This window comes from Miniopterus schreibersii, assembly GCF_964146895.1.
Source record: "Miniopterus schreibersii genome assembly, chromosome: 15".
NCBI classification, from domain to species: Eukaryota; Metazoa; Chordata; class Mammalia; order Chiroptera; family Miniopteridae; genus Miniopterus; species Miniopterus schreibersii.
Genome location: NC_138115.1, coordinates 33,776,818 through 33,788,703, shown reverse-complemented (window position 1 = coordinate 33,788,703; position 11,886 = coordinate 33,776,818). Strand labels below are relative to the sequence as shown.

General features: G+C 41.2%; 1 protein-coding gene across 1 annotated transcript in view; it reads right to left on the bottom strand.

Moving 5' to 3' along the window:
- Window positions 1-11,886, bottom strand: part of PLCL2 (phospholipase C like 2) — a 143,365-nt gene that overhangs the window by 57,973 nt on the left and 73,506 nt on the right. The window lies entirely within an intron of this gene.

Sequence of the window (11,886 nt, the reverse complement as noted above, 5' to 3'; positions counted from 1 at the left end):
CACTTCCTGACCACTTTGACTCACGAAGATGTCTAGGCTATTTCTGGAAACTACACAGACCAAATGACCAAAACCACCAGGTCAGTACGAAACATGTAATAAATAAGTAGATATTGGAATTCGAGCAGAAATTCCTGAACCTTCTGAGTTTCACATTAGATTATTCCTGGTCCTAAATATTTCAGATAGATACAGTTTTAGTGCTGCAGTTGTGTTAAGTCTGGGTGGGAGGCCTTGATTACAAGTACAGCGGGAGGTGCTTCTAAAATTCCAGAGTTGATTTATTAAAGCCGATTACCACGCACCAGGCTAATGCTCAGAACGTGTCACCTAAGTACTTCCAATATTAACAGATTATCAACACTACCAAGTGAAAAATTCCAGGCAGCATCTATTTCTAAAGAAGTTCACACCATCAGTAACACCGTCCTCAGCTCTCCTACATAATGGAACAGGTGCCCACCTTAAGGAGCTGACACCACATCTATGCGTGGATTTGAGTCCTTTCATGGGCAGATGCCTTTATTATTTAAAAAATAATTGAAAAATGAAACAGGAGGTGAAATAAATTTGTGATAAATTTTCAGTAGTTCATTATATTCATAAATATGAAAGCGAGATAGAGGTTGGGATTACATAACTTTTGTGGCAACAAGGAAAAGAACATGAAAAATGTTATACAAAGGCAATTCTAAGTTTTCTGCTCTGGAGAGAATTTATTTTGAATAAAACCTCTAAAAAGCAATTATGCTATTCTCTCTGTCTCAAATTTAAAACCACTTTCACTTTCTGACTACCTATACTCCAAAAGCAATCTGCAGAAGGTAATTAAACTTAAACTTTATATCATATGGATATCATTTCCCTTAAAGTTTCAAAATGAACCATAGAGGCTTTTATGATTTAATGCCAAGATAAAACATAAAAGCCACAAGGCGGAGTATTTCTTTACAACTATATCCTCAGAACAATAAAGTGCAAAAGACATAAAAACTGTGGTAACTGTATCCATAAGATATATTGTATTATAGTTGCTCCAAATCCCTAAATGTGCAGATTTTACTCTATCTATTCAAGTAAGTTAGAATAAAATTTGTAACCAGCAGGGCATAAGGGCATGAAACAAACATAAATTTCCTATTTTTCAGAATGAAGGCTGCCTTTATCTTTAAAAAACAAAACACTTACCTTTAACAAAGACAACATACTAATTAGGGAAATTTTATAATCTTTATAAATTATACCCCAAAGGTGCCGCTAGTAAAAATAAGTCACAAAGATAAATAGAGGTGCTTATCCATTTATCCATGAAAAATATAGATTGCGTTTTTCAACACTGTAATCTTTCATTCTGTCATTTTGAACATACTGACCAATATTCTACTACCACTTTCTAATTTATTATGAATGATATGTTCTAAATTCATAGGTCTCTTTGTTATTAAGAGGAAAAAGCCAAACTGCAGATCAGGTTAATAACATACATACACGGTCATACCCCCCAGCTGTGGGGCAGTCAACAGCTTAAACACCACACGTGCAGCTTTAAAAACATTGCTTTGCTCTTCACAAGGCAGCCCAGTCAATGATCGGTGACTTCAGACCATCGACTGCAGACACAGGGACATGCCGGTCACCCTAGCGCAAGCTGCTGTAATGACAGCAGGGACTCTCCTTACCAGACACTTCCTGTCTCTTCTTCCCCTTCTGTCTGCTGTTGCCTAGAACCATCCTGTCCTCTCCACAGCACACTGAGGCCTGAATGAAGAGGTTTGTTTCTCTTTGCTCACTAGCAGATAAAGCTATTCGGAAACACTGATGGAGGAGTGTGCTTGCTTAGAGACGAGAAAGAACTCATCACTGGCTGGACCGGAATCACTGGCTGGAAGCAACAGGTGGATGTAAAAGGGAGCTGGTCCTCTGCTGCCAAGAGGAAAGGAAGGGGAGGGCAGAGCAGTGGTGTGGGAAGGAAGGAGAGTGAGGTGCAATAGCAGGAGGTCCAGGCCCTCAACGTGCCTGACTCCCAGAACCCGTATCCCACTCCTGTTCACCTCCCTGGCTTTCACTTTTTTGCCCAGCAGTGATCAAGTACTTACATGGGCTGAGCAGCTGGTCAGTACCAAAGCTGGAATCTATTTTCTATGCTGTCTCTTAATGTTAGTTTAAATTTAATGATGAAAAATGATCCCGACTCTATGTGCTGTACATTTAGTTTAACTAAAAGAAAACTAAATGCATATAACTTATATACATTAATCACCTAAAACCAGCGGGGGGAAAACAACCAAGTTTCTGCTGAGATGGAGGTGCCTCCAAATACTTATAGAAATAGTTTCAGAGCTGGCTCTTATACTATAAGTACTTGTCACCTAAAGCTTCTCAGTGGTGAAAACAGCAGAATGTAAACTTGGTCCACGGGTGCATTTTTGCTACTCTATCAGCACTTACTACCATCAAGAGAAAGAACATGAAGCGAAGGTCCAGTATGGAAGAAAACCAGCTTCTGAAAGAACCCACCTACGTATCAACCCTAACGTTTTGAATTCTAGATCAAGATAATCATAAAATTTTGAACTGGAAAGAAGCTTAAAGATCCATTTAAACATTTAACCAACACTTATTTACAGAATAATGATTTTGTACCAGGAGTGATTTTAAGAAACCAATGAGCTAGAAAAAGGCTAAGCAAACTAACCACAGCAAATTCAAGAAGAATTAACATTTTACAGGACTTGTATTTAACATTAGAAATGGAAATAGCCATATTGAGCTTTATGGAGAAACATATTTCTAACAAGACTGTCTACTTTGTTTAATAGAAGCTTGTCACTACCTTTTGGCCACTAAAACTACCATCTGGGATAGTTAAGAGGTAGTAGCAATTTCAGAAATTCTCATCCTAAAGAGAGGTAACCAATAGATAAGCCTCATTTCTTCTTCTGGCAACAAAGTGTGTGGCACTGATCCCATCGACCCAGCTCATTCTGGAGCCAAGGAGACCTATCTGAGAGCTGGAGCCTGTCTCAGGACACATGGAGGGATGAGGTCCTGCTGGGCGAGAATTACCTCCTGTGTCCTACTGCATTGCTCTTATATTTCAAAACTGACTTATTTCCATTTTCTGCGTGATTATTTCTCCATAAACGTCATGAGAAAATGATGAGTCAATACCCAGCTTCAATGCACTGGCAAACACAGTGAAAGAGTGCAGGCAGTGATTCTGGGGGTCATGACAATGGGGAAGGGGATGTGGTGTGAAAACAAAGCAGCATTTCTCTGGCTTTGTTTTGAGTCTAGTTATTTACTTTGATTTATAAATAGCATCAAAGAAGGGTATGAGATCTTATGTTTAATGAAAGGGGTGTAAGATTAAAGAGACTTGAGAAACACTGGGTTAAAGAAATTTCTATCCTTCACAAAACAAAACAAAAACCCAGAAATACTTGAGGCCCATTAAAGGAGCACAGGGAGGCCTGACCTTCCTTCAGCTCAATAACTAGCTCTGAATTGAAGGAGTAAGTCATGCCTGGCACATCAGGGTTACCTTGCAAGGTTTCTCACACCTCTTAAAAACTCTCATGTGCTGTTGAAGATGAGCAAAAAGGGGAAAAAAATCTGGAGCAAAACTGGTCACTCGAAGGCCATTTTATAATATCTGATCAACTGAAAAAGAATAAAATAACTTGAAGAAAAGCTAGGGATGGTCAAGTGCTGCTTTCCACTCATGTGGAAGGCCCTTTATTGGCCCCGTGGATGCCTCTCCTTGTGGGTCTCCTCTTCCACGATGCCCTCTACTGAATTCCAAAAGCTTGGTAGATAGTCTAGGAGGGCACACATCTGCTAATGGCATAGGGACCTATGAAAGACTTGCAAGTCACGAATCAGGGGAAGTACAGTTCAGACGATGGCTTACGATGCAGAAACCCAGAAGAAAACAGCACTCCCAGTCTAAGAAAAGGTCACACTATCTAAGAAATCATAGCTTTTCTTGTACCCAGCAGAGAACTGTGGTCACAAAGCAACCAAGAGAACTGATTCCAGAGTGACAAGCCCTTCTAAGAAGAGACAAGTCAGACTATTTCATACTTAGCAGAGCATGGCAGGAAGTATATAAGAAAAAAAATCAGCTGAAATTTTAAGGAATTCCTAAAGGCCAATTGTGGACTAGCCGGGTTAAGTGATCAGTTATCAGGTTAACTGATAGTTTAGAGTTTGTACTCATTTGTACGTCTCCATGGGTGCTCCTGAGAAAGATGGGGGGCAGAGCACAGAAGGGATCCCCTCTCTGGGGCGCAGGCATGCAGCAGGTGACGCTGCCACTGAAGCCAGCATGAAACTCTCAGCCTGCTTCCGCAACTATCCTCTCATGTGAAGCCAAAGCTAAGCCACTACGGCAAGGGCAGCAAGCCCTCTTTCTCCTGGGGATACTGGCAGGAAGGGTAGAAGCAAAATCTATCTACCTCTACAGTCAGGCAAAGATCTACTGCCCCAAGGGGTAGAAGGACCTCTTGGATTCCAGAGCCCATCAATAGGAGCAGATCTCTGCTACCACCAGGAGAGAGGCAGAAAGCTATCTCCTGCCCAAACTCACTACAGACACAGGCAGAGGTTGGCGGCCTTGGGGAGAAGGGCAGGGATGCTAAGAAGGTCCCATCCCTGAGGCCCAGGTGCATAGGGCAGCCTAAGATTGAAACCAGGCCAGAAGGACCAAGAAAGGCACTTGTCTCCACCAGAAGCCTGGCACTAACTAGCAAGCAGTGCACCTGGAGAGGAAAGAGATGTGGAAAGAGATGCCTTTCTGACCCAGGCCCGCAGATGAAAGCTGAGGGCGGAGCTCAGGAACAATGAATGAATAAACCCTTCTGACAACACTCTTATGGGGAAACATGTTCATTACTAATGCAATATTTACTCAAAGTAAATTTGTAAAACTATAATGTACATCTGTGTCCAATGTAAAGTGCAATAAAATTCATCGGTTTTCTCCAGTAATGAAAGACGTAATGGTGAGCACCGAGCTCCAATAAACTACCCTGGCGCTATTTCACATCCCAGGGAAAATACTGATGCTAATGAATTTTCATTAATGATCTATAACAATGGTACTTAAGTGGCCCGCTTTAGCGTGACAACTGTCCATGTTTCTCAACTGTGTGTATGGTAATTCCTTATCCAGCACATTATAAAGCCTGTTGACTTCCTATACTACAGAGCTATTTCAGGATGTGGTTACATAAATTTAATTGTTAATAACTGTCTGGTAAATCAAACTGAATTTCAAAAGGTATGCAGGTAAAGTCACATAATGTGAATTCTTAGCTACAAATATGATCAATTCTAAGAGTAAGTTCACAATCACAGTCCCCCCGCCCCAAATTGTACTGGCTCTTCACTATTTCAGGACAGTTTGGGAAGAAGAATTTATTTTTCTAATTTTTTAATCCTTAAATCTGCCACTGCTTGGCACTGAGGAAAATTTATGGCAGCTCAGGGGTAGTCGGGATTCAGAAAGCGAGCTTGCATGAGATCTGTGCTTAGACAAAGCCACTGCCTTGGGTCACATCCACCTCACAGAAGGAAGGACACAATAGCTCTTTCCATCGGAAATTTTAAAATTTCCAAAATTATTTTAAAGTTAAAAATTTTAAGGGAAAATTGCTACACTAACAATTTATTACACAACATCTTATTATTTTCTTTGTATATTATCTTGTTGAGGAAAAAACTTCATCCTGAGGCTTTTTAATCCAATGGTTTATATTTGCATATGAAATTACTGTGTGTGTGTGTGTGTGTAGGGGGAACAAAAAGATCATAAAAACAAACACACACACACAAAATAAACAAAATAATGAATCATACAAAAGAAAACTCAGCTTTCTACAAAATATTCTTTTAAGTTTCAAGTCATTTATGAGTCTGTACTAGTCCAGCCCTCAATGTTGTTTCTTCTCCAAACTCACATAGTATTTATAGTCTCTACCATATAATTTAACTCTTAATTATAGTCTTATTCAGTTCTCTAATTGTTTTATGTGGGTTAGCCTTATCTCCTCAAGTAGAAAGTGAACTTTTTGAGGGAATGAGCCATGTCTTACATTGGCTGGACCAATGCAACAGTCAGAACAGTAACCCCTTTTGATGAACTGGTAATCTCAGTGACAAGGGGTCAATCCAACTAGAGGATATAACATTTGTAAATATTGATGAACTCAACATAGGAGCACCTAAATATATGAAGCAAATACTAACAAACCTAAAGGGAGAAACAGAAAGCAATACAACAACAGTGGGAGATTCTAATACCCCACTTCTATCAATGAATACATTATCCAGAAAATCAATAAGGAAACATTGGCCTTAAATGACACGTTAGGCTAGATGGATTTGACAGATACATAAACATCACATCAAAAAGCAACAGAATACATTCTTCTCAAGCATGCATGAAACATTCTCTAAGATTGCGCATATGTTAGGCCACAAAACAAGTCCTAATAAATTTAAAAGGAGTGAAGTCGTACCAACCACCTTTTCCAACCACAATCGTATGAAACTAGAAATCAATAACAAGAAGAAAACTAGAAAATTCACAAATGTGGTGGAGATTGAACAACATGCTACTAAATAACCAATGGGTCAAAGAAGACATCAAAAGAGAAATAAAAAAATAATACCTTGAGACAAATGAAAATGTAAACACAACATACCAAAACTTATGGGATGCAGCAGGAACAGTTTTCAGAAGGAAGTTCATAGCAATAAATGCCTACATTAAGAAACAAGAAAGATCTCAAACAAAGAACCTAACTTTACATTTCAAGGAACTAGAAAAAGAACAAACTAAGCTCAAAATTAGTAGAAGATCAGAGCAGAAATGAATGAAATACACTAAAAAGACAATAGAAAAAAGATCAAGTGAAACTAAAAGCTAGTCTTTGAAAAGATAAACAAAACAGACAAACCTTTATCTAGAATCACCAAGAAAAAAGGGGAGAGGACTCAAATAAAGTCAGAAATCAAAGAGGAGACATTACAACTGATACCAGAGAAATACAAAGGAAGAGTTTGAGCAGGATTGGCATTAAGAGCAAACGCCCTGAGGCTCAAGTGAACTTAAGTATTCCAGCTCTGAAAGGAGACCCGTGTGCTGTAGTACAGTTAGCTGCTGAGACGGAAGAAGATGAAATCACACAGGGAGAGGCAGAGGCTAGTTCCTGCAGAATCTTAAAGGTATCTTAAATCATTTGGACTTCATTCTAACGGCAACTCCTTGAAGGAGAGTGTTATGGTCTAATTCACCCTTTTAAAACAGTGCCAAGTGGAAGGTGGATTAGAATGGAGTAAGAGTGGAGGCAGGGAGGAAGTTTAGAGACAACTACAGAATCCCAGATATAAGATGATGGTAGTTGGGACCATGGTGGTGACAACAGGTGGACAGAGGTGGATGGCTTCAAGATAATTTAAATGATAGAGCTGACATTTGCTTATGGACTGGATGCAGATCATGAGAAAAATGGAGGAATCCATGGTAAATGCCAAGTTTCTAGCTTGATTACAAGGCGCACAATCATGCCATTTATTTAGATGGGGGAGATTAAGGAATAGTTTTTGGGGGTGGCAATCACTAGTTTTGTTTTGGACATGGTAAGTTTGAGATGTCTCTAGATATCCAAGTGGAGATGTCAAGTAGGCAGTTTACTATATGAATCGGGAAATCAGGAGAGAGGTCAAGACTAGAGATATAAATTTGGAAGACACAGCACATTGGTAACCACATGAGATTATGTAGTAAAGGAGAGAGGGAAGAGGAGATGGCCTAGGATTGAATCTGGTGCATTCCAATATTTTAGGTTGAGTAGAAAAAGGACCAGCAAAAGGCAAGAAAGCTAAAGCCAGAGACAGTGACTGCAGAAGGCTGTGGTGTTACAGCAGCCAAGAATAAAGTGTTTGTTTAAATACGAACAGAGTAGCCAACAACGCTTCTGAGAGTTCAGCTCAGAATAAAGAAGTATGCTTAATATTAGTGTAGCCTTGCCAGCTTTCTTACGCTGCCGTTCATATGATCTACCTTTTCCCATCTTTATGTTCCAACCTATTTGTATCTTTGAACCAAAAATGTAGACAGCATGTAGTTGGACCTTTTTTTAAGTTTTTTAAATCCCGCCTGCCAATCTTTGTCTTTGATTGGATTACCAAATCCATTCACATAACGTTGTTATTAATATAGGGAATTCACATCTGCCACTTAACTTTTTTCTTTTCTATGCGTCTCATATGTTCTCGTTCCTTTATTCCTTCTGTAACGATCTCTTTGATGTTAAGTTAGTGAGGTATGTTTGAGATTCGACAGCACAGAGTTCTTTGGTGATTGTGGCAAGAGCAGCTTCAGGGTAGTAAAAAAGGGACCAGAAAAGGCCTCCTGGAGTGAGCTGGAGGCGGGAAGGGGAGTGAAGACTGGAGACAGTTGTGCAGTGGGCGCTGTGGAGCATGAGCAGCAAAGGAGCTGGGAGAGAAGATGGAGTATCCCCTTGCTCCTTCATATGGGAGATATCAGAGCAGGTTTCTATGCTGAAGGAATCTGCCTGGTAAAAAGTGGGAAATTAATGATGCACGAGAAATAGAACACATCCGCGAAGGAGCAAAGTCCTTACAAGAGCCGGGGTCGAGAGCATCGGTGACTTTCCCCACCGAGGGACTCTGAGCTGGATCCTGATGGAAAATGAAAGGGAAGGGAGGGCTAATCGTGCAAAGACCTGAGATAGGAAAGAGCCTGTAGTGTTGGATGGAGCCCCTGCGGTGGGGCAGGGTGAGGGAGGCCGGCGAGAGGAGGCTGGACGCGAGCCCTGCGGGCAGCACTGCAGGGGAGGCCGCCAGCTCCCGTGGGAGAGGAGTCAGCGCCTCTCCGGAGGCCTCAGCAGCCTTGGGCATTCAGGTTCCTGTACCACAGGCAGCAGAAATACAAATATGTACAAAACTGATAATCACGTGCATTTTCCTGTGTGTGCAAATATAACTCACCACCTTTGCTGAAGGGTCAACAAATGAATATGGTCTCATTTGTTTTATAATTTTAAAAATCACCAGCCCATTCATGTAGGTATTTATTTTGTTTCTGCCTTAACAGTCTAATAAAACTGAGCTAAAGGAACTATCACATTTAACTGTTATACGGTTTATTGACGGCCCCCTGCAATGAATGCATGAACTCAAAGATTACCACTTGAAGCATGGCCATTTCTAACACCAGAGAAACGTGTATACTTTTAAAATAACTTTTGAATGGTTATAATTATCTCCAAATGTTATAGTACATATTGTTACAATCCAAAATTATTATTGAAAAATTTTTAAATTACAGTCAATTCCAAAACCTCTGCTTTCCTACTTAGAGGTGTTCTACATAAATAAAAGATTTTCTAACACAAACATTCCCTAAAGTGGCGCACACATGCCTTCCCAATATTTGTAGCTATTGGACTTACAGCAACAACTTAATCACGCTTTATGTCATGCCCACAGTAAGCCCCATGCTTTCTTATTAAAACCCACACTTGGGTTAAGAAATCAATAAAAATGCCAATGCCTACATGGCAGGCATCCATAAGACTCGAGTGATTAATCTTGAGCATTTGCAAAATACAGCAATGCCAATTTGGATTGTGGAAGGTCCAGGTCTGCCATTTTCCTGAATCATCGTATACCCTTTTAAAACCGTAAGTCCTTTCCAAATTAATTAGTTCATCAAACTGAAATGAAAAGCAGGTTTTAAAACCAGCACAATCTCATCATTAATGCATCTTAAATGGTCTATGCTGCCAGTGACTAAAGCAATCTAACTGCCTCAGTGAAATCTTGTGTCACCATTTCCAACCCTCACTGCTATAAACCTAACTACTGGGAGGAAAGTACAAGTAGCAAATGTACAATTAAATCCATGCAGCAGGTACAAAACTCATTCTGAACACAGCTTCCTAAACTGGCTTATGTTTTAAATAACACAGAACAGCATGTGCCATTAATAACTGTAGAGAACACGAAACTAAGCGGCTCAGGCAATCCTACGAAGTGCATACTGTACACTTACGTTTTGAGAGTTGGATCTAGAAGGGCTTTTTATTAATATGCTTCAGGAGACTGCTGTGAGAATGAGCTATAGGCATTTATAAGGCATGCTTAGGTTTTATATAAAGGTATTATAATGTAAGCTTAAAATGACACATTTAATTAAACTGCATTTTATTTCATTACAGTTATCAGGAGCAAAAACAAGGGCAAATTCTACTTGCAAACTAATCACCAAAAGCCCTTACTATGCAGGATGCCGTCCTTATTCCGAGAATCAGGCTTCTCTACCCACTACCACTTCTGACGGTGCTTGGATTTCTGAGAGACCTGAAGCTGACTCTTCAGCCCATTTGTGTAAACTCTGCACTGACTTGCTAAGGCCCAAGCTTCCTGTGGAGGAGACCTTCAGAGAGACAGCACTGGGGAATGGCGTGGTGTCCCAACAGAAGGCTCCAACTGAGAGGGAAAGACGCAAGGCCCCCAGCACCCACAGACCACAGGGATGGTGGGAATCATTACCAGCTGGTAGACTATATTCCCCCAAGGCGGAATGACATCTACACAAGGACACTTCAGGGAATGAAGTTGGAAGTTATTAATAAATATGCCATAACAACGGGGACTTTTCTGGGCAGACTGAAACGTATGGTCACCCTACTTGAAAGCAACCTTATTTATAATGTGTAAAGCCCTTACTAAACTCCAGCCACTGGAGATTCAGGTATAACCAAAGTCTAATCTCAGCTTCAGGGATGTTCCCATGCTGACTGGCAGACAGGCAGGCCTCTCCGAGGTCAGTCTGAGTCCCATCCTACCCAGGCTGGGAACCCATCTCTACCTGTTTGAGAGGCCTAGATAGTCTTGCTGCCCTGAGCCAGTGGACTGGTGGGCTAGTCCTATAGCAACTCCACATTTATTTCCCGAGGTTGCTACAGTTCTCCCCACCATCTGCCCCTTTTTGGGATGGACCCTTAGCCCAATCCCCAGCCTGCCTGGCTAGAGCTGAGTTCTTGCCCAGCTCCCAGCTGCACCTCCCATTTGATCTGCATGGACCTTGTTGGGAACACGATGAGATGACCAGCTTGGCTGTGCAGAATCCTGCTCTCCTCGAGTCCCATGAGGTGAAGCCCTGCAGAAATCGGCCTGGGTTCACCATTCACCCTTGGACACTGCAATTCAGGTTCCCCATTCTCAACTCATGCCCCTCCCACAGTCTGATGTTCCCGCAATGCCTGAGCAGCTCACAAAAAGAAGCAAGACACATGCGGGGGCTGTGATCTGCTGGATGTGATTAACAGGGGTGGGGTGAGCACTGTGGAGAGCAGGCAATGCCAAGGAGACCTTCACAGAGGAGATCCAGTTGTCAGAAGGTGATACTCAGGCAGAGCCTGAGATCTTGGAGCTGAAGCAAGGGAGTGAGATGTGAGGCAGGGTGAAGGAGCTGATGGCTGGGCTACCACAACTGACCATTTTAACAAACCATAGAGCAGTTCTTCTGGAGATCAAATCATGCCCCCTCTCCCAAAATACACATGTGTATTGTAGCTCTCATTTTAAATTTAAAACAACAACAAATGTATTACACACATGTAACATGATCACTGTCCTATGTGTCACCATTGACAGTCTAGGACTCTCCGTCCCACAGTCACCTCAAAACTCAACTCTCCAAATTCAGAAATCCTTTGTAAGGTTGCTGAGTTGAGCTTGTGGCTTATGGCACTTAATGCATCTAAAAATTAGATCAGCAAACAGTTTGTCTTTTAATCTGATTTTGTGCATTTCCCCTCCTCTCCCAACCTAAATATGATGTAAAGT